Source organism: Sus scrofa, unplaced genomic scaffold (assembly GCF_000003025.6).
Source record: "Sus scrofa isolate TJ Tabasco breed Duroc unplaced genomic scaffold, Sscrofa11.1 Contig874, whole genome shotgun sequence".
NCBI lineage: Eukaryota > Metazoa > Chordata > Mammalia > Artiodactyla > Suidae > Sus > Sus scrofa.
The window spans coordinates 3,740-21,601 of record NW_018085336.1 but is presented as its reverse complement, the minus strand read 5'-3'; the positions used below and the strand labels follow the sequence as shown (position 1 = coordinate 21,601).

Genomic DNA, 17,862 nt, shown 5'->3' with positions numbered 1-17,862 from the left:
AAGGAAGGAAGGAAGGAAGGAAGGAAGGAAGGAAGGAAGGAAGGAAGGAAGGAAGGAAGGAAGGAAGGAAGGAAGGGAGGGATAGATGGCATCAGAATTGAAATTTCTCCTGCTTGCAGATGATATGATTTTTTAATATAGACAGTCTTAAAGACTCCACTCAAAACCTGTCAGATTAAACAAGCCAAATATTGTCATGGAATCACAAATACCCTAAACAGACTAAATAATCCTGAGAAAGAGAATACAGCTGGAGGCATTAAGCTTCCTGACTTCTACCTCCTGGCTCTGTGACCCTTAGCAAGTTATTCACATTTCTGTGCCTTCGTTGCCTCATTTATCAATAGGCGTAATAGGATTTACCACCTCGGAGTTCCTGTTGAGACTCAGTGATGACACACCCATGAGGATGTGGGTATCCATGAGGATGTGGGTTCGATCCTTGGCCCTTCTCAGTGGCTAAGGATCCTGTGTTGCCAAGAGCTGCAGTGTATGTCACAGACATGCCATTGCTGTGGTGTAGGCTGACATCTGCAGCTCCAATGCCCTTGACCAGGATGTTCCATATGCCACAACTGCAGTCCTAAAAAAACAAAGATTTACTACCACACAGGGGGGTGGTGTTTCAGGGACTCAATGACCGAAAGACCTTAGCAAAACCTTTTCCAAATCGGACCTACTAAGGACATGGTCACTTGTGAGGTCGTGCAGGGCACAAAATCAGGTCAGAAAAACCATAAAAGTTGCTGGATGAAGACTAACAATGTTAAGCAAAAGAAGATTAAATGGGACACTTAGACCAACACTACCTGGGCTCGGACGGGGGAATCTCTGATATCTCTGACACCCACCTTAGAGTCTCCAGACACCCACGTTCTCTAAGGATGATTACTGTAAAGGGCCAATGGAATTATATATGATATTTGTTCATATCTTTATCAGCAACCTGCTTGACTTACCTGTACAGAAATTATGAATCACAGCTGTATGTTTAAATGGAAATCAGATAATGATTAGTACATAAAAACAGATCTGCAACTAAACATATTGAATTATAAGTGTCCTTGGGTTGAATAAAGATGAACAGTGTAAATAAGCATGATTTGGTTTATTCTCCTGAAATTCAGTAAATTCTTTATCTTAACATTCAGTTAGCTTTTACCATACATTAAGCTATACAGACATGTCCTTCGATTCTAAATGATTCCTTACCCCCATTTTACAGGTGGAAAACAGAAGGCTGCGGAGGTCAAGATTAATTCCCCAAGACACTGCAGAACCAGACGTCAACATGTGAACCTCACTCCAGAGTGATACCTGACATTTCAGGTCACAGATTCTTATTTTCCAGGAAAGTGGGAGACAGAAAACTCCAGGAAGAGCCCGAAGTGGAGGGTGTGGACATAAGGGAGAAGGGATAGTGGAAGAAGGAGAAAGAGACTGAGGACGACAAACCTGGCTCCATGAAATTCCAGCTGGAAGAATCACATGGCTACAGAGATAGCACAGAATCCACTATCTCTATGAATCTTGCCCTCTCACCTTGACTCAGGGCCCAGGAAGGCAGAGTTCTTGACAAAGGGTAAAATTGTGGATGTCTTTTGCAAACAGATTTTCCAGGTGGGCATGCTGCACTTCAGTATGGAGACTTTGGACCATGGACTTGGCTGTCCACTCAGCCAGAGAGATGCCCACATGAGAGCCTCTTCTATGTGTCATCAAGGGCAGAGTGAACAGAAAAAAACAGTTCGGCAAGAACACTCTCCAGGTACTTGCTCTCTGGAGTCAGGGTTGTCATGGAGATTTTGTCCCTTCTAATTTCATGTCCCACTTTGCCATGTCCCTCCTGATTCACTTCCCCACTTCCCCTGTGGTCCTATCAAGATCTGATAATTAGAGCTTTTCCTTTAACACCCTGAGAGTCATTTGAGCTGGAAGGGACATAGTGATCACCTAGGCCAATACCTTCAATTTCCAGATGGAGACCTGAAGCCAGTGGAGTTAAGAGACTTGCCCAAGATGAAACAGCTAGCTGGGAATAGTGTGAATATACTAAATCAGATATGTGGACACACCCTGCTTACAAGGCACCTTCATTTTAGATATATCCATACACATATCTCCTTTTTTAATGTTTTATTGATTTTTATTTTTTCCCATTATACTTGGTTTACAGTGTTCCGTCAAATTCCTACTGTACAGCAAATTGAACCAATCTCACACATGCTCATATATATATATATATATATATATATATATATTCTTTTTCTTTTTCTCACATTTTCTTCCATCATGTTCCATCACAGGTGACTAATATTGTTTCCTATGCTATACCGCAGGATCATATTGCTTGTCCTCTCCAAATGCAGGTGTTTGCATCTATGAACCCCAAGCTCCCAGTCCATCCCACTCCCTTCCCTTCCCCTTGGCAACCACAAGTCTGGTCTCCAAGTCCATGAGTTTCCTTTCAGTGGAAAGATTCATTTGTGTCGTATATGAGATCCCAGATATAAGCGATATCATACGGTATTTGTTTTACACCTTCTGCCTTGCCTCACTTAAGATGAGAGTCTCTCGTTCCATCCATGGTGCTGCAAGTGGCACAATTTTGGTCTTTTTATGTCTGAGTAGTGTTCCATTGCATGTGGAGGTTCCCAGGCTAGGGGTCTAATGGAGCTGTAGTTGCCGGCCTACACCACAGCCCCAGCAACGCCAGATCCGAGCCGAGGCAACGCCAGACCCTTAACCCACTGAGCAAGGCCAGGGATTGAACCCTCAACCTCATGGTTCCTAGTCAAATTCATTAACCGCTGAGCCAAGATGGGAACTCCAAGGGTAGCTGCTTTTATTCAGAATGCCAGCCATCTTAGGGAGATGGTGATTTGGGTGTGTCCAAAAACCAGATCTGTCGACTCTGCTTGGCCATGAAAGGTTTTAAAGGGAAAAAGGGAAGTAATCTCAGTTAATCCTTCAGATACGGAATCAGACTCCTTTAGTTCACGGGAGGGCCACACATGTGGCACGTGGACATTCCCTGGCCATGGATTGAACCCTCACCACAGCAGCGACCCAAGCCACTGCAGTGACAACACTGGATCCTTAACCTGCTGCACCACAAGGGAACTCCAGAGACCAGACTCCTCACCATCTCCCACTGCATGCATCTCCTGACCTTCAGGCTTGTCAACATCTTGTGATCTTTCCTTAGATGTGATCTCGTTCGCACAGCTGATTCGTGAGATTGCTGCAGTGTGGAAGCTAAGGAAGAGATCTGATCATCTTCTAAGTTCTTCTTCTTCAGTTCTACCTCTTTGATCTATGGAAAGAAACTACAGGCTAGGCAAGGTATTGCTTGATCAAAAGATGTGAAAGGTGTGCTTGGGCTGAGATGAGTAGAACGGGAAGGGGCCTGCTTTAAGGTTACTTATAATAAATCTCTGCTACAAGGAAGAAACAAAGGGGCTTCCTGCTGAGGGCCGCTTCCTGCAAAGAGCTTCTTACACACACACCACACACACACACGTTCTCACACATTGTTAAAGAGCAATGCTTAAGAAGATGTACCTATACCTGGGTGGGGGTGAGGTGGGCACACGACTTTCATTCCCATTGCACTATTTCTTTGGCAGGTACTAACCCCTCACACACGCTCCCAGGTGTTCAACAATTCCTCTTCTCTCAACTGTGTCCCCGTGCAAACTCATGGAGAATTTGAAAAAGGCTTCAAATGTCTCTCCAGTTACAGTTGCTCAACAGAATGATTCATGTGACCTTGAAACTGAGACCCCCAAACAACTCTAAGAATCCAATGGCTCTCAAAGGGTAATATGTAAGCTAATAATATGCTTGAATCAGTGGGTCAAAGTTGGGAAATCTGGAAACTCAGCAGTCAGGAACACACCTTACTCTGTTTTTTAACCAAACAGCAAGGACCACAAATTTACATCCTCTTTCTGAAGACAAAAATTGGCGAGCCTTGACAACACTGCTGAGCCCACAGTCTGTTTCCTCTCCTACCCCTTCAGGTTACCTGGAAAGTATCAGCATTCCAATATCTCTAACCATTCTACTCCAACCATTATATAACTCCCATACCACCATAAATTTCTAGGACATAAAACGTTGGCCACATTCTCTAGGAAGGAAAGTGCATTAGTTTTCCATCTTAGCTCTTTCTCTGCAACATGGACTATAAGGAAATAACTCCATGTGGCCATGAATTCTCACGCAAATCTCATCACATGAAAAATGTTAATGTTTGAAGGGGCCAAAGCCATTTGGTAGGATGCTCCTGTTGGGTATGTTCCCCAGCAGTAAATATTCCAAATTTAATGGGAGCGAGGCTTGAATCCACAATATGAGAGATTACCAGGGACTGTGACATAGGTATTTGGATACCATCTCCAACAGAAATCCCACGGGACACTAGAGGCAAAAAATTACACCGGCGAACTCATAAGTAAATACCCCTGAAGGGACTGCATATATCATTCCATTCCTCGTCATGATTCAGATCACCTCCTCCTCCTTCCTCAGACTGCAGCTGGTGGAGATTCGGAGGTGACCAGAGACTTAGCAGACAATAACACTGAAAGAGCCCTTAACACAAATGTAGGCTAGCTCAGAGGAACCTCCACCGGAGGCACGATCAGGCCAATTGAACACTTTGTTTCTGTCCAATGGTACACTCCCTCTCTGGGTTCATTCTCATTCTGGTCAGAAACACAGAATGAACATTGGTCACAGTCATGTCTAGGTTATGCTGCATCACAGTATTTGGGAGGAAAGTCTTCTCCAATCCTGGGACTTCTGTCACGTGGCTCTCCTTTAAGGTCATATCTAAGATTGAACAGACGTCATCTTTGTGGTAAAAAGGAATCAACAAAGTTCTAAATCGTAATGACTCATGAACACTGCTGACAGATGAGTAAATGTTGAAGCCACACCACAAATAGAATGAAAATAATGGGCCTCAAGGACTGAAAGATGATTTGATTGTGCACTGTGATTCCGCTGTGGGTCCATTTTGGTATATTATCTGTGTCAAATTCAACCTTTTTGTCCAAGGCAGTGTGAATTTTGATATTCTCCACTCATGTGAATATCATTGCATGGTAAAGTGATTCTAACAGGACAAACCTGTCAGACATCACAATCTATTACCTCAGCAACACTCTTTCCTCTTTTTCAGTCGCTTCAAGGCATCTTTGATGTCTTTGTTCCTCAGACTGTATATCAAAGGGTTCAGCATGGGAATCACCAGAGTGTAGAACACTGCAGCAAATCTGTCAAGGCCAGAGGACCCACCAGAGCTGGAACTCAAATAGACAAAATACCTGAGGTGTAGAAGAGGGTAACTGCTGTCAAGTGAGAAGCACAGGTGTTGAAAGCCTTGGTCCGGCCTTTTGCGGAAGTGATCTTCATGATGGAGATGACAACGTAGACATAGGACATCATGATAATCAGGGCATTTATTATCCCAAAGATCACTGTAAATATAGCAGTCAAGACTTGAACAAGAACGTGTCAGAGCAGGAAAGACCTAACATCAAGGGCATGTCACAGAAGAAGTGGTGGATGACATTAGGCCCACAGAAGTGGAGCTGAAGCACGGCACACACTTGGGACAGAGTAGCAGAGAGTCCAGCCATATAGGACCCCAGCACCATCCGACCACAGAGAGAGGGTGACATGATGGATGAATAGAGGAGTGGGTTACAAATGGCAGCATAGCGGTCATAAGCCATGACTGTCATGAGACCACACTCGCTCAGTCCCATGGTTGAAAACACAAAGTATTGAATGGCACAACCCACAACGGTGATAGTTGGCTTTGCCTGGAAGAAGTCGTAGAGCATCTTGGGGGCTGTAGAGCTCACATAGCAGATGTCTATAAAGGACAGATTACTGAGGAAGAAGTACATGGGTGTGTGGAGGTGGGAATCCAGCCTTATCAAGACAATGAGACACAGATTCCAAGTCAGAGTCAAAATATATATCACCAGGAACACCACAAAGAGGGCTGCTCTGATATGGGGAAAATCTGAGAATCCCAAGAGGACAAAATCGTGATATTCGTAGTATTGTCTCCCCTTGTCATTGGCTTTGTACTCCTGAAGTCAGAAAAGAGACAAGAGAATGCACTGCTGACTCAGGTGAAAGGGTAACTTTACAAAGCTAATACATACCATGCATTCCTCCATGGAGAACTGGAAAAGAAGAAAATGCTTCACTGTCTTCAGGTCAAGACCTCAGGTTTTCATCTTGAATTGTCAGCAAGAACCTTCTCCGTTATTTCATGAGGTCTCATGATCATTTATAAAGAGATTTTAAAGTTTGACTGAAAAGTTTTAAGAAAGCAATATGAATTCCGTGATTATCATGTAAAGACTATCATTGATTAAAATTATAGGTTTCAAAAAAGAGTGTGTATATACATATATACATACATACATATGACAGAGTCACTGTGCTTTACAGCAGAAATTGGCACATTATACCTCAAATATATGATAATATTAAATAATTAAGAGGTTTTTAATGACCTCTGATAATTCAGGGGATAACTGCTGCATTATAAAAGTACTGCATAAATAGCATCATTTCACAATAATTTTGAAAGAGCTCTTCTCTCCCAAATGACCATCTAGATATAGTCTTATATTCTCTTCTTTTACTCATAAGAAAAATTGCACTGTTCATTATACCTTACCAAGAGTTTTGAAAATATATTCAATCAAACAGCTCCTACGTGGCCTAGGAATTTACACCGTGATTTCGAATCCTGATAGTATTTTGGAGGGACACAGACTGTCTGCCCCAATAAGTTATGAAAAACATCTTCTTAGGGAAGACTTCATACAAATTATCCCAAAGGGAAGCCAGTACAAATCACTATTGGCCCCAACTTTTGTCCTAATTGCAGGAATTTTTCATTTTAGGAAGCAGCATCAAACTCTGGTTAAGGGTTAAGAGCGTGGATTTTAAGTTCTCACTGTCATAATCAATATAGCAAGATAGATTATTCCTGAATTCAGTCCTCCTCACCAGAAAATAAAAAAAAAAAACTAGTAACTATTCATAGGCAAGATAAGAATGTTAAAATTCTAAAACAAGGATGAAGGTAGAGCATCCCCCCTGGGCCACAGAGTCCACGAAGGACCACATGAAAAGAATAGAGGAGCAGCTACACTCTGACCTCACTGCCCCTCCCCTCTGCTGCTTCAGGGCTCCACCAGAGTGGCCCCTCAGTGCCCATGGTTTTCCACCAGATTGGACAGCACAGAAGAAGCAGATACATTTCTAGACACATACAACCTAGGAAAAACTGAATCAGAAAAAAAAAAAAACAGAACAGAAAGTCTGAACAGAACAATAACTAGCAAGGAGACTGAATCAGTAATCAGAAACCTCCCCACAAAGAAAAGCCCTGGACAAGAAGGCTTCATCGTAAATTGCACCCAACATTTAAGGAAGAATTAATGCCAATCCTTTTCAAACTCTTCCAAAAAACTGAAGAGAAAGGAACCTTTCCAAAGGCATTTTACAAAGCCAATATTACTTTGACGGCAAAGCAAGCTAAGGACACTACCAGGGAAGAAAACTACGGGTCATTATCCTGGTTACTACAGATTTTTAAAGTCTCAACGAAATACTAGCAAACAAAATTCAGCAGCACATACAAAGGATCATACCATGACCAGGTAGGGTTCGTTCTTGGGATGCAAGAATGGGTCAACATACACAAAGCAATAAATGTGACACATTACATCAAGAGAATGAAATATAGAAAATCATAAAATCCTCTCAATAAATGCACTAAAAGCTTTGGACAAATTCAACTTGCAATCATGACCAAAACTCTCAACAAGTGAGGTAGGAGGAATTTACCTCAGCATAGTAAAGGCCATGAGAACATGCCTGCATCTAACACACACTCAGTGGTAAATGATTGAAAGCTTTTCTTCCTAAGACAGGAGATAAGACAAGGGTGACCACTGTGCACATTCCTACACAACATTGTACTAGAAGTCCAAGCCAGACCAATCCAGCAAGAAGGAAGGAAGGAAGGAAGGAAGGAAGGAAGGAAGGAAGGAAGGAAGGGATAGATGGCATCAGAATTGAATTTCTCCTGCTTGCAGATGATATGATTTTTTAATATAGACAGTCTTAAAGACTCCACTCAAAACCTGTCAGATTAAACAATCCAAATATTGTCATGGAATCACAAATACCCTAAACAGACAAATAATCCTGAGAAAGAGAACACAGCTGGAGGCATTAAGCTTCCTGACTTCTACCTCCTGGCTCTGTGACCCTTAGCAAGTTATTCACATTTCTGTGCCTTCGTTGCCTCATTTATCAATAGGCGTAATAGGATTTACCACCTCGGAGTTCCTGCTGAGACTCAGTGATAACACACCCATGAGGATGTGGGTATCCATGAGGATGTGGGTTCGATCCTTGGCCCTTCTCAGTGGTTAAGGATCCTGTGTTGCCAAGAGCTGCAGTGTATGTCACAGACATGCCATTGCTGTGGTGTAGGCTGACATCTGCAGCTCCATTCCCCTAGACCAGGATGTTCCATATGCCACAACTGCAGTCCTAAAAAACAAAGATTTACTACCACACAGGGGGTGGTGTTTCAGGACTCAATGACCGAAAGACCTTAGCAAAACCTTTTCCAAATCGGACCTACTAAGGACATGGTCACTTGTGAGGTCGTGCAGGGCACAAAATCAGGTCAGAAACCATAAAGTTGCTGGATGAAAATAACAATGTTAGGAAAAGAAGATTAAAGGGACATTAGACCAACACTACCTGGGCTCGGACGGGGGCTTCTCTGATATCTGTGACCCACCCTATAGTCTCCAGACACCCACGTTCTCTAAGATGATTACTTAAGAGGCAATGAAATTATGATATTTGTTCATATCTTTATCAGCAACCTGCTTGGCTTAGTGTACAGAAATTATGATCAAAGCTGTATGTTTAAATGGAAATCAGATGAATGATTAGTACATAAAAACAGATCTGCAACTAAACATATTGAATTCTAAGTGTCCTTGGGTTGAATAAAGATGAACAGTGTAAATAAGCACAATTTGGTTTAATCTCCTGAAATTCAGTAAATTCTTTATCTTAACATTCAGTTAGCTTTTACCATACATTAAGCTATACAGACATGTCCTTCGATTCTAAATGAGATTTACCCCATTTTACAGGTGGAAAACAGAAGGCTGCAGAGTCAAGATTAATCCCAAGACACTGGCAGAACCAGACATCAACATGTGTCCCTCACTCCAGAGTGATACCTGACATTTCAGGTCACAGATTCATATTTCCAGAAAGTGGGAGACAGAAAATCCAGGAAGAGCCCAAGTGGAGGGTGTGGACATAAGGGAGAAGGGATAGTGGAAGAAGGAGAAAGAGACTGAGGACGACAAACCTGGCTCCTGAAAGTCCAGCTGGAAGAATCACATGGCTATAGAGATAGCACAGAATCCACTATCTCTATGAATCTTGCCCTCTCACCTTGACTCAGGGCCCAGGAAGGCAGAGTTCTTGACAAAGGGTAAAATTGTGGATGTCTTTTGCAAACAGATTTTCCAGGTGGGCATGCTGCACTTCAGTGTGGAGACTTTGGACCATGGACTTGGCTGTCCACTCAGCCAGAGAGATGCCCACATGAGAGCCTCTTCTATGTGTCATCAAGGGCAGAGTGAAGGAAAAAACAGTTGGGAAGAACGCTCTCCAGGTACTTGCTCTCTGGAGTCAGGGTTGTCATGGAGATTTTGTCCCTTCTAATTTCATGTCCCACTTTGCCATGTCCCTCCTGATTCAGTTCCCCACTTCCCCTGTGGTCCTATCAAAATCTGATAATTAGAGCTTTTCCTTTAACACCCTGAGAGTCATTTGAGCTGGAAGGGACATAGTGATCACCTAGGCCAATACCTTCAATTTCCAGGTGGAGACCTGAAGCCAGTGGAGTTAAGAGACTTGCCCAAGTGAAACAGCTAGCTGGTGTAGTGTGAATATACTAAATCAGATATGTGGACACACCCTGCTTACAAGGCACCTTCATTTTAGATATATCCATACACATATCTCCTTTTTTTAATGTTTTATTGACTTTTGTTTTTTTCCCATTATACTTGGTTTACAGTGTTCCGTCAAATTCCTACTGTACAGCAAGTTGAACCAATCTCACACATGCTCATATATATATATATATATATATTCTTTGTCTTTTTCTCACATTTTCTTCCATCATGTTCCATCACAGGTGACTAATATTGTTTCCTATGCTATACCGCAGGATCATATGGCTTGTCCTCTCCAAATGCAGGTGTTTGCATCTATGAACCCCAAGCTCCCAGTCCATCCCACTCTCTTCCCTTCCCCCTTGGCAACCACAAGTCTGTTCTCCAAGCCCATGAGTTTCCTTTCTGTGGAAAGATTCATTTGTGTCGTATATGAGATCCCAGATATAAGCGATATCATACGGTATTTGTCTTACTCCTTCTGCCTTGCTTCACTTAGGATGAGAGTCTCTCGTTCCATCCATGGTGCTGCAAGTGGCACAATTTTGGTCTTTTTATGTCTGAGTAGTGTTCCATTGCATGTGGAGGTTCCCAGGCTAGGGGTCTAATAGGAGCTGTAGTTGCCGGCCTACGCCACAGCCCCAGCAGCCCAGATCCGAGCCGTGGCAACGCCAGACCCTTAACCCACTGAGCAAGGCCAGGGATTGAACCCTCAACCTCATGGTTCCTAGTCAATTCATTAACCGCTGAGCCACGATGGGAACTCCAAGGGTAGCTGCTTTTAATCAGAATGCCAGCCATCTTAGGGAGATGGTGATTTGGGTGTGTCCAAAACCCAGCTCTGAGATTGCTTGGCCATGAAAGGTTTTAAAGGGAAAAGGGAAGTAATCTCAGTTAATCCTTCAGATACGGAATCAGACTCCTTTGGTTCAGGGGAGGGCCACACATGTGGCACGTGGACGTTCCCTGGCCATGGATTGAACCCTCACCACTGCGCGACCCAAGCCACTCAGTGACAACACTGGATCCTTACCTGCTGCACCACAAGGGAACTCCAGAGACCAGACTCCTCACCATCTCCCACTGCATGCATCTCCTGACCTTCAGGCTTGTCAACATCTTGTGATCTTTCCTTAGATGTGATCTCGTTCGCACAGCTGATTCGTGAGATTGCTGCAGTGTGGAAGCTAAGGAAGGATCTGATCATCTTCTAAGTTCTTCTTCTTCAGTTCTACCTCTTTGATCTATGGAAAGAAACTACAGGCTAGGCAAGGTATTGCTTGATCAAAAGATGTGAAGGTGTGCTTGGGCCTGAGATGAGTAGAACGGGAAGGGGCCTGCTTTAAGGTTACTTATAATACATCTCTGCTACAAGGATGAAACAAAGGGGCTTCCTGCTGAGGGCCGCTTCCTGCAAAGAGCTTCTTACACACACACACACACACACACGTTCTCACACATGTTAAAGAGCAATGCTTAAGAAATGTACCTATACCTGGGTGGGGGTGAGGTGGGCACACGACTTTCATTCACATTGCACTATTTCTTTGGCAGGTACTAACCCCTCACACACGCTCCCAGGTGTTCAACAATTCCTCTCTCTCAACTGTGTCCCCGTGCAAACTCATGGAGAATTTGAAAAAGGCTTCAAATGTCTCTCCAGTTACAGTTGCTCAACAGAATGTTCATGTGACCTTGAAACTGAGACCCCCAAACAACTCTAAGAATCCACTGGCTCTCAAAGGGTAATATGTAAGCTAATAATATGCTTGAATCAGTGGGTCAAAGTTGGGAAATCTGGAAACTCAGCAGTCAGGAACACACCTTACTCTGTTTTTTAACCAAACAGCAAGGACCACAAATTTACATCCTCTTTCTGAAGACAAAAATTGGCGAGCCTTGACAACACTGCTGAGCCCACAGTCTGTTTCCTCTCCTACCCCTTCAGGTTACCTGGAAAGCATCAGCATTCCAATATCTCTAACCATTCTACTCCAGCCATTATATAACGCCCATACCACCGTAAATTTCTAGGACATAAAACGTTGGCCACATTCTCTAGGAAGGAAAGTGCATTAGTTTTCCATCTTAGCTCTTTCTCTGCAACATGGACTATAAGGAAATAACTCCATGTGGCCATGAATTCTCACGCAAATCTCATCACATGAAAAATGTTAACGTTTGAAGGGGCCAAAGCCATTTGGTAGGATGCTCCTGTTGGGCATGTTCCCAGCGGTAAATATTCCAAATTTAATGGGAGCGAGGCTTGAATCCCACAATATGAGAGATTACCAGGGACTGTGACATGGGTATTTGGATACCATCTCCAACAGAAATCCCCACTGGACACTAGAGGCAAAAATTACACCGGCGAACTCATAAGTAAATACCCCTGAAGGGACTGCATATATCATTCCATTCCTCGTCATGATTCAGATCACCTCCTCCTCCTTCCTCAGACTGCAGCTGGTGGAGATTCGGAGGTGACCAGAGACTTAGCAGACAATAACCACTGAAAGAGCCCTTAACACAAATGTAGGCTGTCTCAGAGGAACCTCCACCGGAGGCACGATCAGGCCAATTGAACACTTTGTTTCTGTCCAATGGTACACTCCCTCTCTGGGTTCATTCTCATTCTGGTCAGAACACAGAATGAACATTGGTCACAGTCATGTCTAGGTTATGCTGCATCACAGGTATTTGGGAGGAAAAGTCTTCTACAATCCTGGGACTTCTGTCACGTGGCTCTCTTAAGGTCATATCTAAGATTGAACAGACGTCATCTTGGGGGTAAAAAAAGAAGCAACAAAGTTCTAAATCATAATGACTCATGAATACTTGCTGACAGATGAGTAAATGTTGAAGCCACACCACAAATAGAATGAAAATAATGGGCCTCAAGGACTGAAAGATATTTTGATTGTGCACTGTGATTCCGCTGTGGGTCCATTTTGGTATATTATCTGTGTCAAATTCAACCTTTTTCTCCAAGGCAGTGTGAATTTTGATATTCTCCACTCATATGAATATCATTGCATGGTAAAGTGGTTCTAGCAGGACAAACCTGTCAGACATCACAATCTGTTACCTCAGCAACACTCTTTCCTCTTTTTTCAGTCTCTTCCAGGCATCTTTGATGTCTTTGTTCCTCAGACTTATATCAAAGGGTTCAACATGGGAATCACCAGAGTGTAGAAGACTGCAGCAAATCTGTCAAAGCTGGAGGAACCACCAGAGCTGGAACTCAAATAGACAAACATACTTGAGGTGTAGAAGAGGGTAACTGCTGTCAAGTGAGAAGCACAGGTGTTGAAAGTCTTGGACCAGCCTTTTGCGGAAGTGATCTTCATGATGGAGATGACAATGTAGACATAGGACATCATGATAACCAGGGCATTTATTATCCCAAAGATCACAGTTAATATAATAGTCAAGAGTTGTAAGAAGAACGTGTCAGAGCAGGAAAGAACCAATAGCTGAGGCATGTCACAGAAGAAGTGTTGAATGACATTAGGCCCACAGAAGTGGAGCTGAAGCATGGCACACACTTGGGACAGAGAAGCAGAAAGTCCAGCCATATAGGACCCCAGCACCATCCGACCACAGAGAGAGGGTGACATGATGGATGAATAGAGGAGTGGTTACAAATGGCAGCATAGCGGTCATAAGCCATGACTGTCATGAGACAACACTCGCTCAGTCCCATGGTTGAACACACAAAGTATTGAATGGCACAACCCACAACGGTGATAGTTGGCTTTGCCTGGAAGAAGTCGTAGAGCATCTTGGGGGCTGTAGAGCTCACATAGCAGATGTCTATAAAGGACAGATTACTGAGGAAGAAGTACATGGGTGTGTGGAGGTGGGAATCCATCCTTATCAGGACAATGAGACACAGATTCCAAGTCAGAGTCAAAATATATATCACCAGGAACACCACAAAGAGGGCTGCTCTGATTGGGGGAAAATCTGAGAATCCCAAGAGGACAAAATCGGTGATATTCGTAGTATTTTCTCCCTGGTCATTGCTTTGTACTCCTGAAGTCAGAAAAGAGACAAAGAATGCACTGCTGACTCAGGTGAAAGGGTAACTTACAAAGCTAATGCATACCATGCATTCCCTCCATGGAGAACTGGAAAAGAAAGAAAATGCTTCACGGTCTTCAGGTCAAGACTTCAGGTTTTTATCTTGAATTGTCAGCAAGAACCTTCTCAGTGCTTCGGGTTCTCCGTTATTTCATGAGGTCTCATGATCATTTATAAAGAGATTTTAAAGTTTGACTGAAAAGTTTTAAAGAAAGCAATATGAATTCTGTGATTATTATATAAAAGCCTACATCATTGATTAAATTATAGGTTTCAAAAAGAGTGTATATATACATATGACAGAGTCACTGTGCTGTACAGCAGAAATTGGCACAACATTATACCTCATAGATATGATAAAATTAAATAATTAAGAGATTTTTTAATGACCTCTGATAATTCAGGGGATAACTGCTGCATTATAAAAGTACTCCATAAGTAGCATCATTTCACAATAATTTTGAAAAGAGCTCTTCTCTCCAAATGACCATCTAGATATAGTCTTATATTCCCTTCTTTTACTCATAAGAAAAATTACTCTGTTTATACTACCTTCTCAAGATTCCTGCAAATGTATTCAATCAAACAGCTCCTAGGTGGCCTAGGAAATTACAACTAGATTTAGAATCCTGATAATATTTTGGAGGGGCACAGTCTGTTTGCCCCAATATGTTATGAAAAAAGTCTTCTTAGGGAAGACTTCATACAAAATATCCCAAAGGGAAGCCAGTATGACTCACTACTGGCCTCAACTTTTGATCTAATTGCAGGAATTTTTCATTTTACGAAGCAGCATCAAACTCTGGTTAAGGGTTAAGAGTTTAGATTTTAAGTTCTGAGTGTCATTATCGATATAGCAACATAGACTATTCCTGAATTCAGTCCTCCTCACCAGAAAATAAAAAAAAAAAACTCTAGCAACTATTCATAGGCAAGATACCAATGTTAAAATTCTAAAACAAAGGATGAAGGTAGAGCATCCCCCCTGGGCCACAGAGTCCACGAAGACCACATGAAAAGAATAGAGGAGCAGCTACACTCTGACCTCACTGCCCCTCCCCTCTGCTGCTTCAGGGCTCCACCAGAGTGGCCCTCAGTGCCCAAGGTTTTCCACCACATTGGACAGCACAGAAGAAGCAGATACATTTCTAGACACATACAACCTAGGAAAACTGAATCAGAAAAAAAAACAGAACACAAAGTCTGAACAGAACAATAACTAGCAAGGAGACTGAATGAGTAATCAGAAACCTCCCCACAAAGAAAAGCCCTGGACAAGAAGGCTTCATCGTAATTGCCACCCAACATTTAAGGAAGAATTAATGCCAATCCTTTTCAAAACTCTTCCAAAAAAACTGAAGAGAAAGGAACCTTTCCAAGGCATTTTACAAAGCCATATTACTTGACGGCAAAAGCAAGATAAGGACACTACCAGGGAAGAAACTACGGGTCATATCCTTGGTTGCTAGAGAGTTTAAAGTCTCAACGAAATACTGGCAAACAAAATTCAGCAGCACGTACAAAGGATCATACCATGACCAGGTAGGGTTCGTTCTTGGGATGCAAGAATGGGTCAACATACGCAAAGCAATAAATGTGACACATTACATCAACAGAATGAAATTAAAAAATCATAAAATCCTCTCAATAAATGCACTAAAAGCTTTGGACAAATTCAACTTGCAATCATGATCAAAACTCTCAACAAGTGAGGTAGGAGGAATTTACCTCAACATAGTAAAGGCCGTGAGAACATGCCTGCATCTAACACCACACTCAGTGGTAAATGATTGAAAGCTTTTCTCCTAAGACAGAATAAGACAAGGGTGACCATGTACACATTCCTACACAACATTGTACTAGAAGTCCAAGCCAGGCCAATCAGGCAGGCAGGAAGGAAGGAAGGAAGGAAGGAAGGAAGGAAGGAAGGGATAGATGGCATCAGAATTGAAATTTCTCCTGCTTGCAGATGATATGATTTTTTAATATAGACAGTCTTAAAGACTCCACTCAAAACCTGTCAGATTAAAATCCAAATATTGTCATGGAATCACAAATACCCTAAACAGACTAAATAATCCTGAGAAGAGAACACAGCTGGAGGCATTAAGCTTCCTGACTTCTACCTCCTGGCTCTGTGACCCTTAGCAAGTTATTCACATTTCTTGCCTTCGTTGCCTCATTATCAATAGGCTAATAGGATTTACCACCTCGGAGTTCCTGTGAGACTCAGTGATAACACCCATGAGGATGTGGGTATCCATGAGGATGTGGGTTCATCCTTGGCCCTTCTCAGTGGTTAAGGATCCTGTGTTGCCAAGAGCTGCAGTGTATGTCACAGACATGCCATTGCTGTGCTGTAGGCTGACAGCTGCAGCTCCAATGCCCTAGACCAGGATGTTCCATATGCCACAACTGCAGTCCTAAAAAATCAAAGATTTACTACCACATTAGGGGGTGGTGTTTCAGGGACTCAATGACCGAAAGACCTTAGCAAAACCTTTTCCAAATCGGACCTACTAAGGACATGGTCACTTGTGAGGTCATGCAGGGCACAAAATCAGCTCAAGAAAGCCAGGAATGTTGCTGGATGAAAATAAACAATATTAGGTAAAAGAAGATTAAAGAGACGGTTAGACCAACACTACCTGGCTCAGAAGGGGCTTCTCTGATATCTTGTTACCCACGGTAGAGTCTCCAGACACCCACGTTCTCCAAAGATAATTTCTTTAAGAGGTCAATGAAATTCTACATATTTGTTCATATCTTTATCAGCAACCTGCATGGCTTAGCTGTACAGAAATTATGAATCAAAGCTGTATGTTTAAATGGAAATCAGATGAATGATTAGTACATAAATACAGATCTGCAACTAAACATATTGAATTATAAGTGTCCTTGTGATGAATAAAGATGAACAGCGTAAATAAGCATGATTTGGTTTATTCTCCTGAAATTCAGTACATTCTTAATCTTAACATTCAGTTGGCTTTTACAATACATTAAGCTATACAGACATGTCCTTCGATTCTAAATGATGATTTACCCCCATTTTACACGTGGAAAACAGAAGGCTGCAGAGGTCAAGATTACATCCCCAAGACACCTCAGAACCAGAAGTCAACTGGTGTCCCTCACTCCAGAGTGACACCTGACATTTCAGGTCACAGATTCATATTTTCCAGGAAAGTGGGAGACAGAAAACTCCAGGAAGAGCCCGAAGTGGAGGGTGTGGACATAAGGGAGAAGGGATAGTGGAAGAAGGAGAAAGAGACTGAGGACGACAAACCTGGCTCCATGAAGGTCCAGCTGGAAGAATCACATGGCTACAGAGATAGCACAGAATCCACTATCTCTATGAATCTTGCCCTCTCACCTTAACTCAGGGCCCAGGAAGGCAGAGTTCTTGACAAAGGGTAAAATTGTGGATGTCTTTTGCAAACAGATTTTCCAGGTGGGCATGCTGCACTTCAGTATGGAGACTTTGGACCATGGACTTGGCTGTCCACTCAGCCAGAGAGGTGCCCACATGAAGCCTCTTCTATGTGTCACCAAGGGCAGAGTGAAAGGAAAAAGACAGTTGGGCAAGAACGCTCTCCAGGTACTTGCTCTCTGGAGTCAGGTTGTCATGGAGATTTTGTCCCTTCTAATTTCATGTCCCACTTTTCCATGTCCCTCCTGATTCAGTTTCTACTCCCCTGTGGTCCTATCAAGGTCTCATAATTAGAGCTTT

At 42.7% G+C, this 17,862-nt stretch overlaps 2 pseudogenes; both read right to left on the bottom strand.

The window, feature by feature from the left end:
• Positions 1-5,164: 5,164 nt before the first annotated feature.
• Positions 5,165-6,203, bottom strand: LOC110259122 (annotated as a pseudogene).
• Positions 6,204-13,127: 6,924 nt separating this feature from the next.
• On the bottom strand, positions 13,128-17,591 carry LOC110259121 (annotated as a pseudogene).
• Positions 17,592-17,862: the final 271 nt, after the last annotated feature.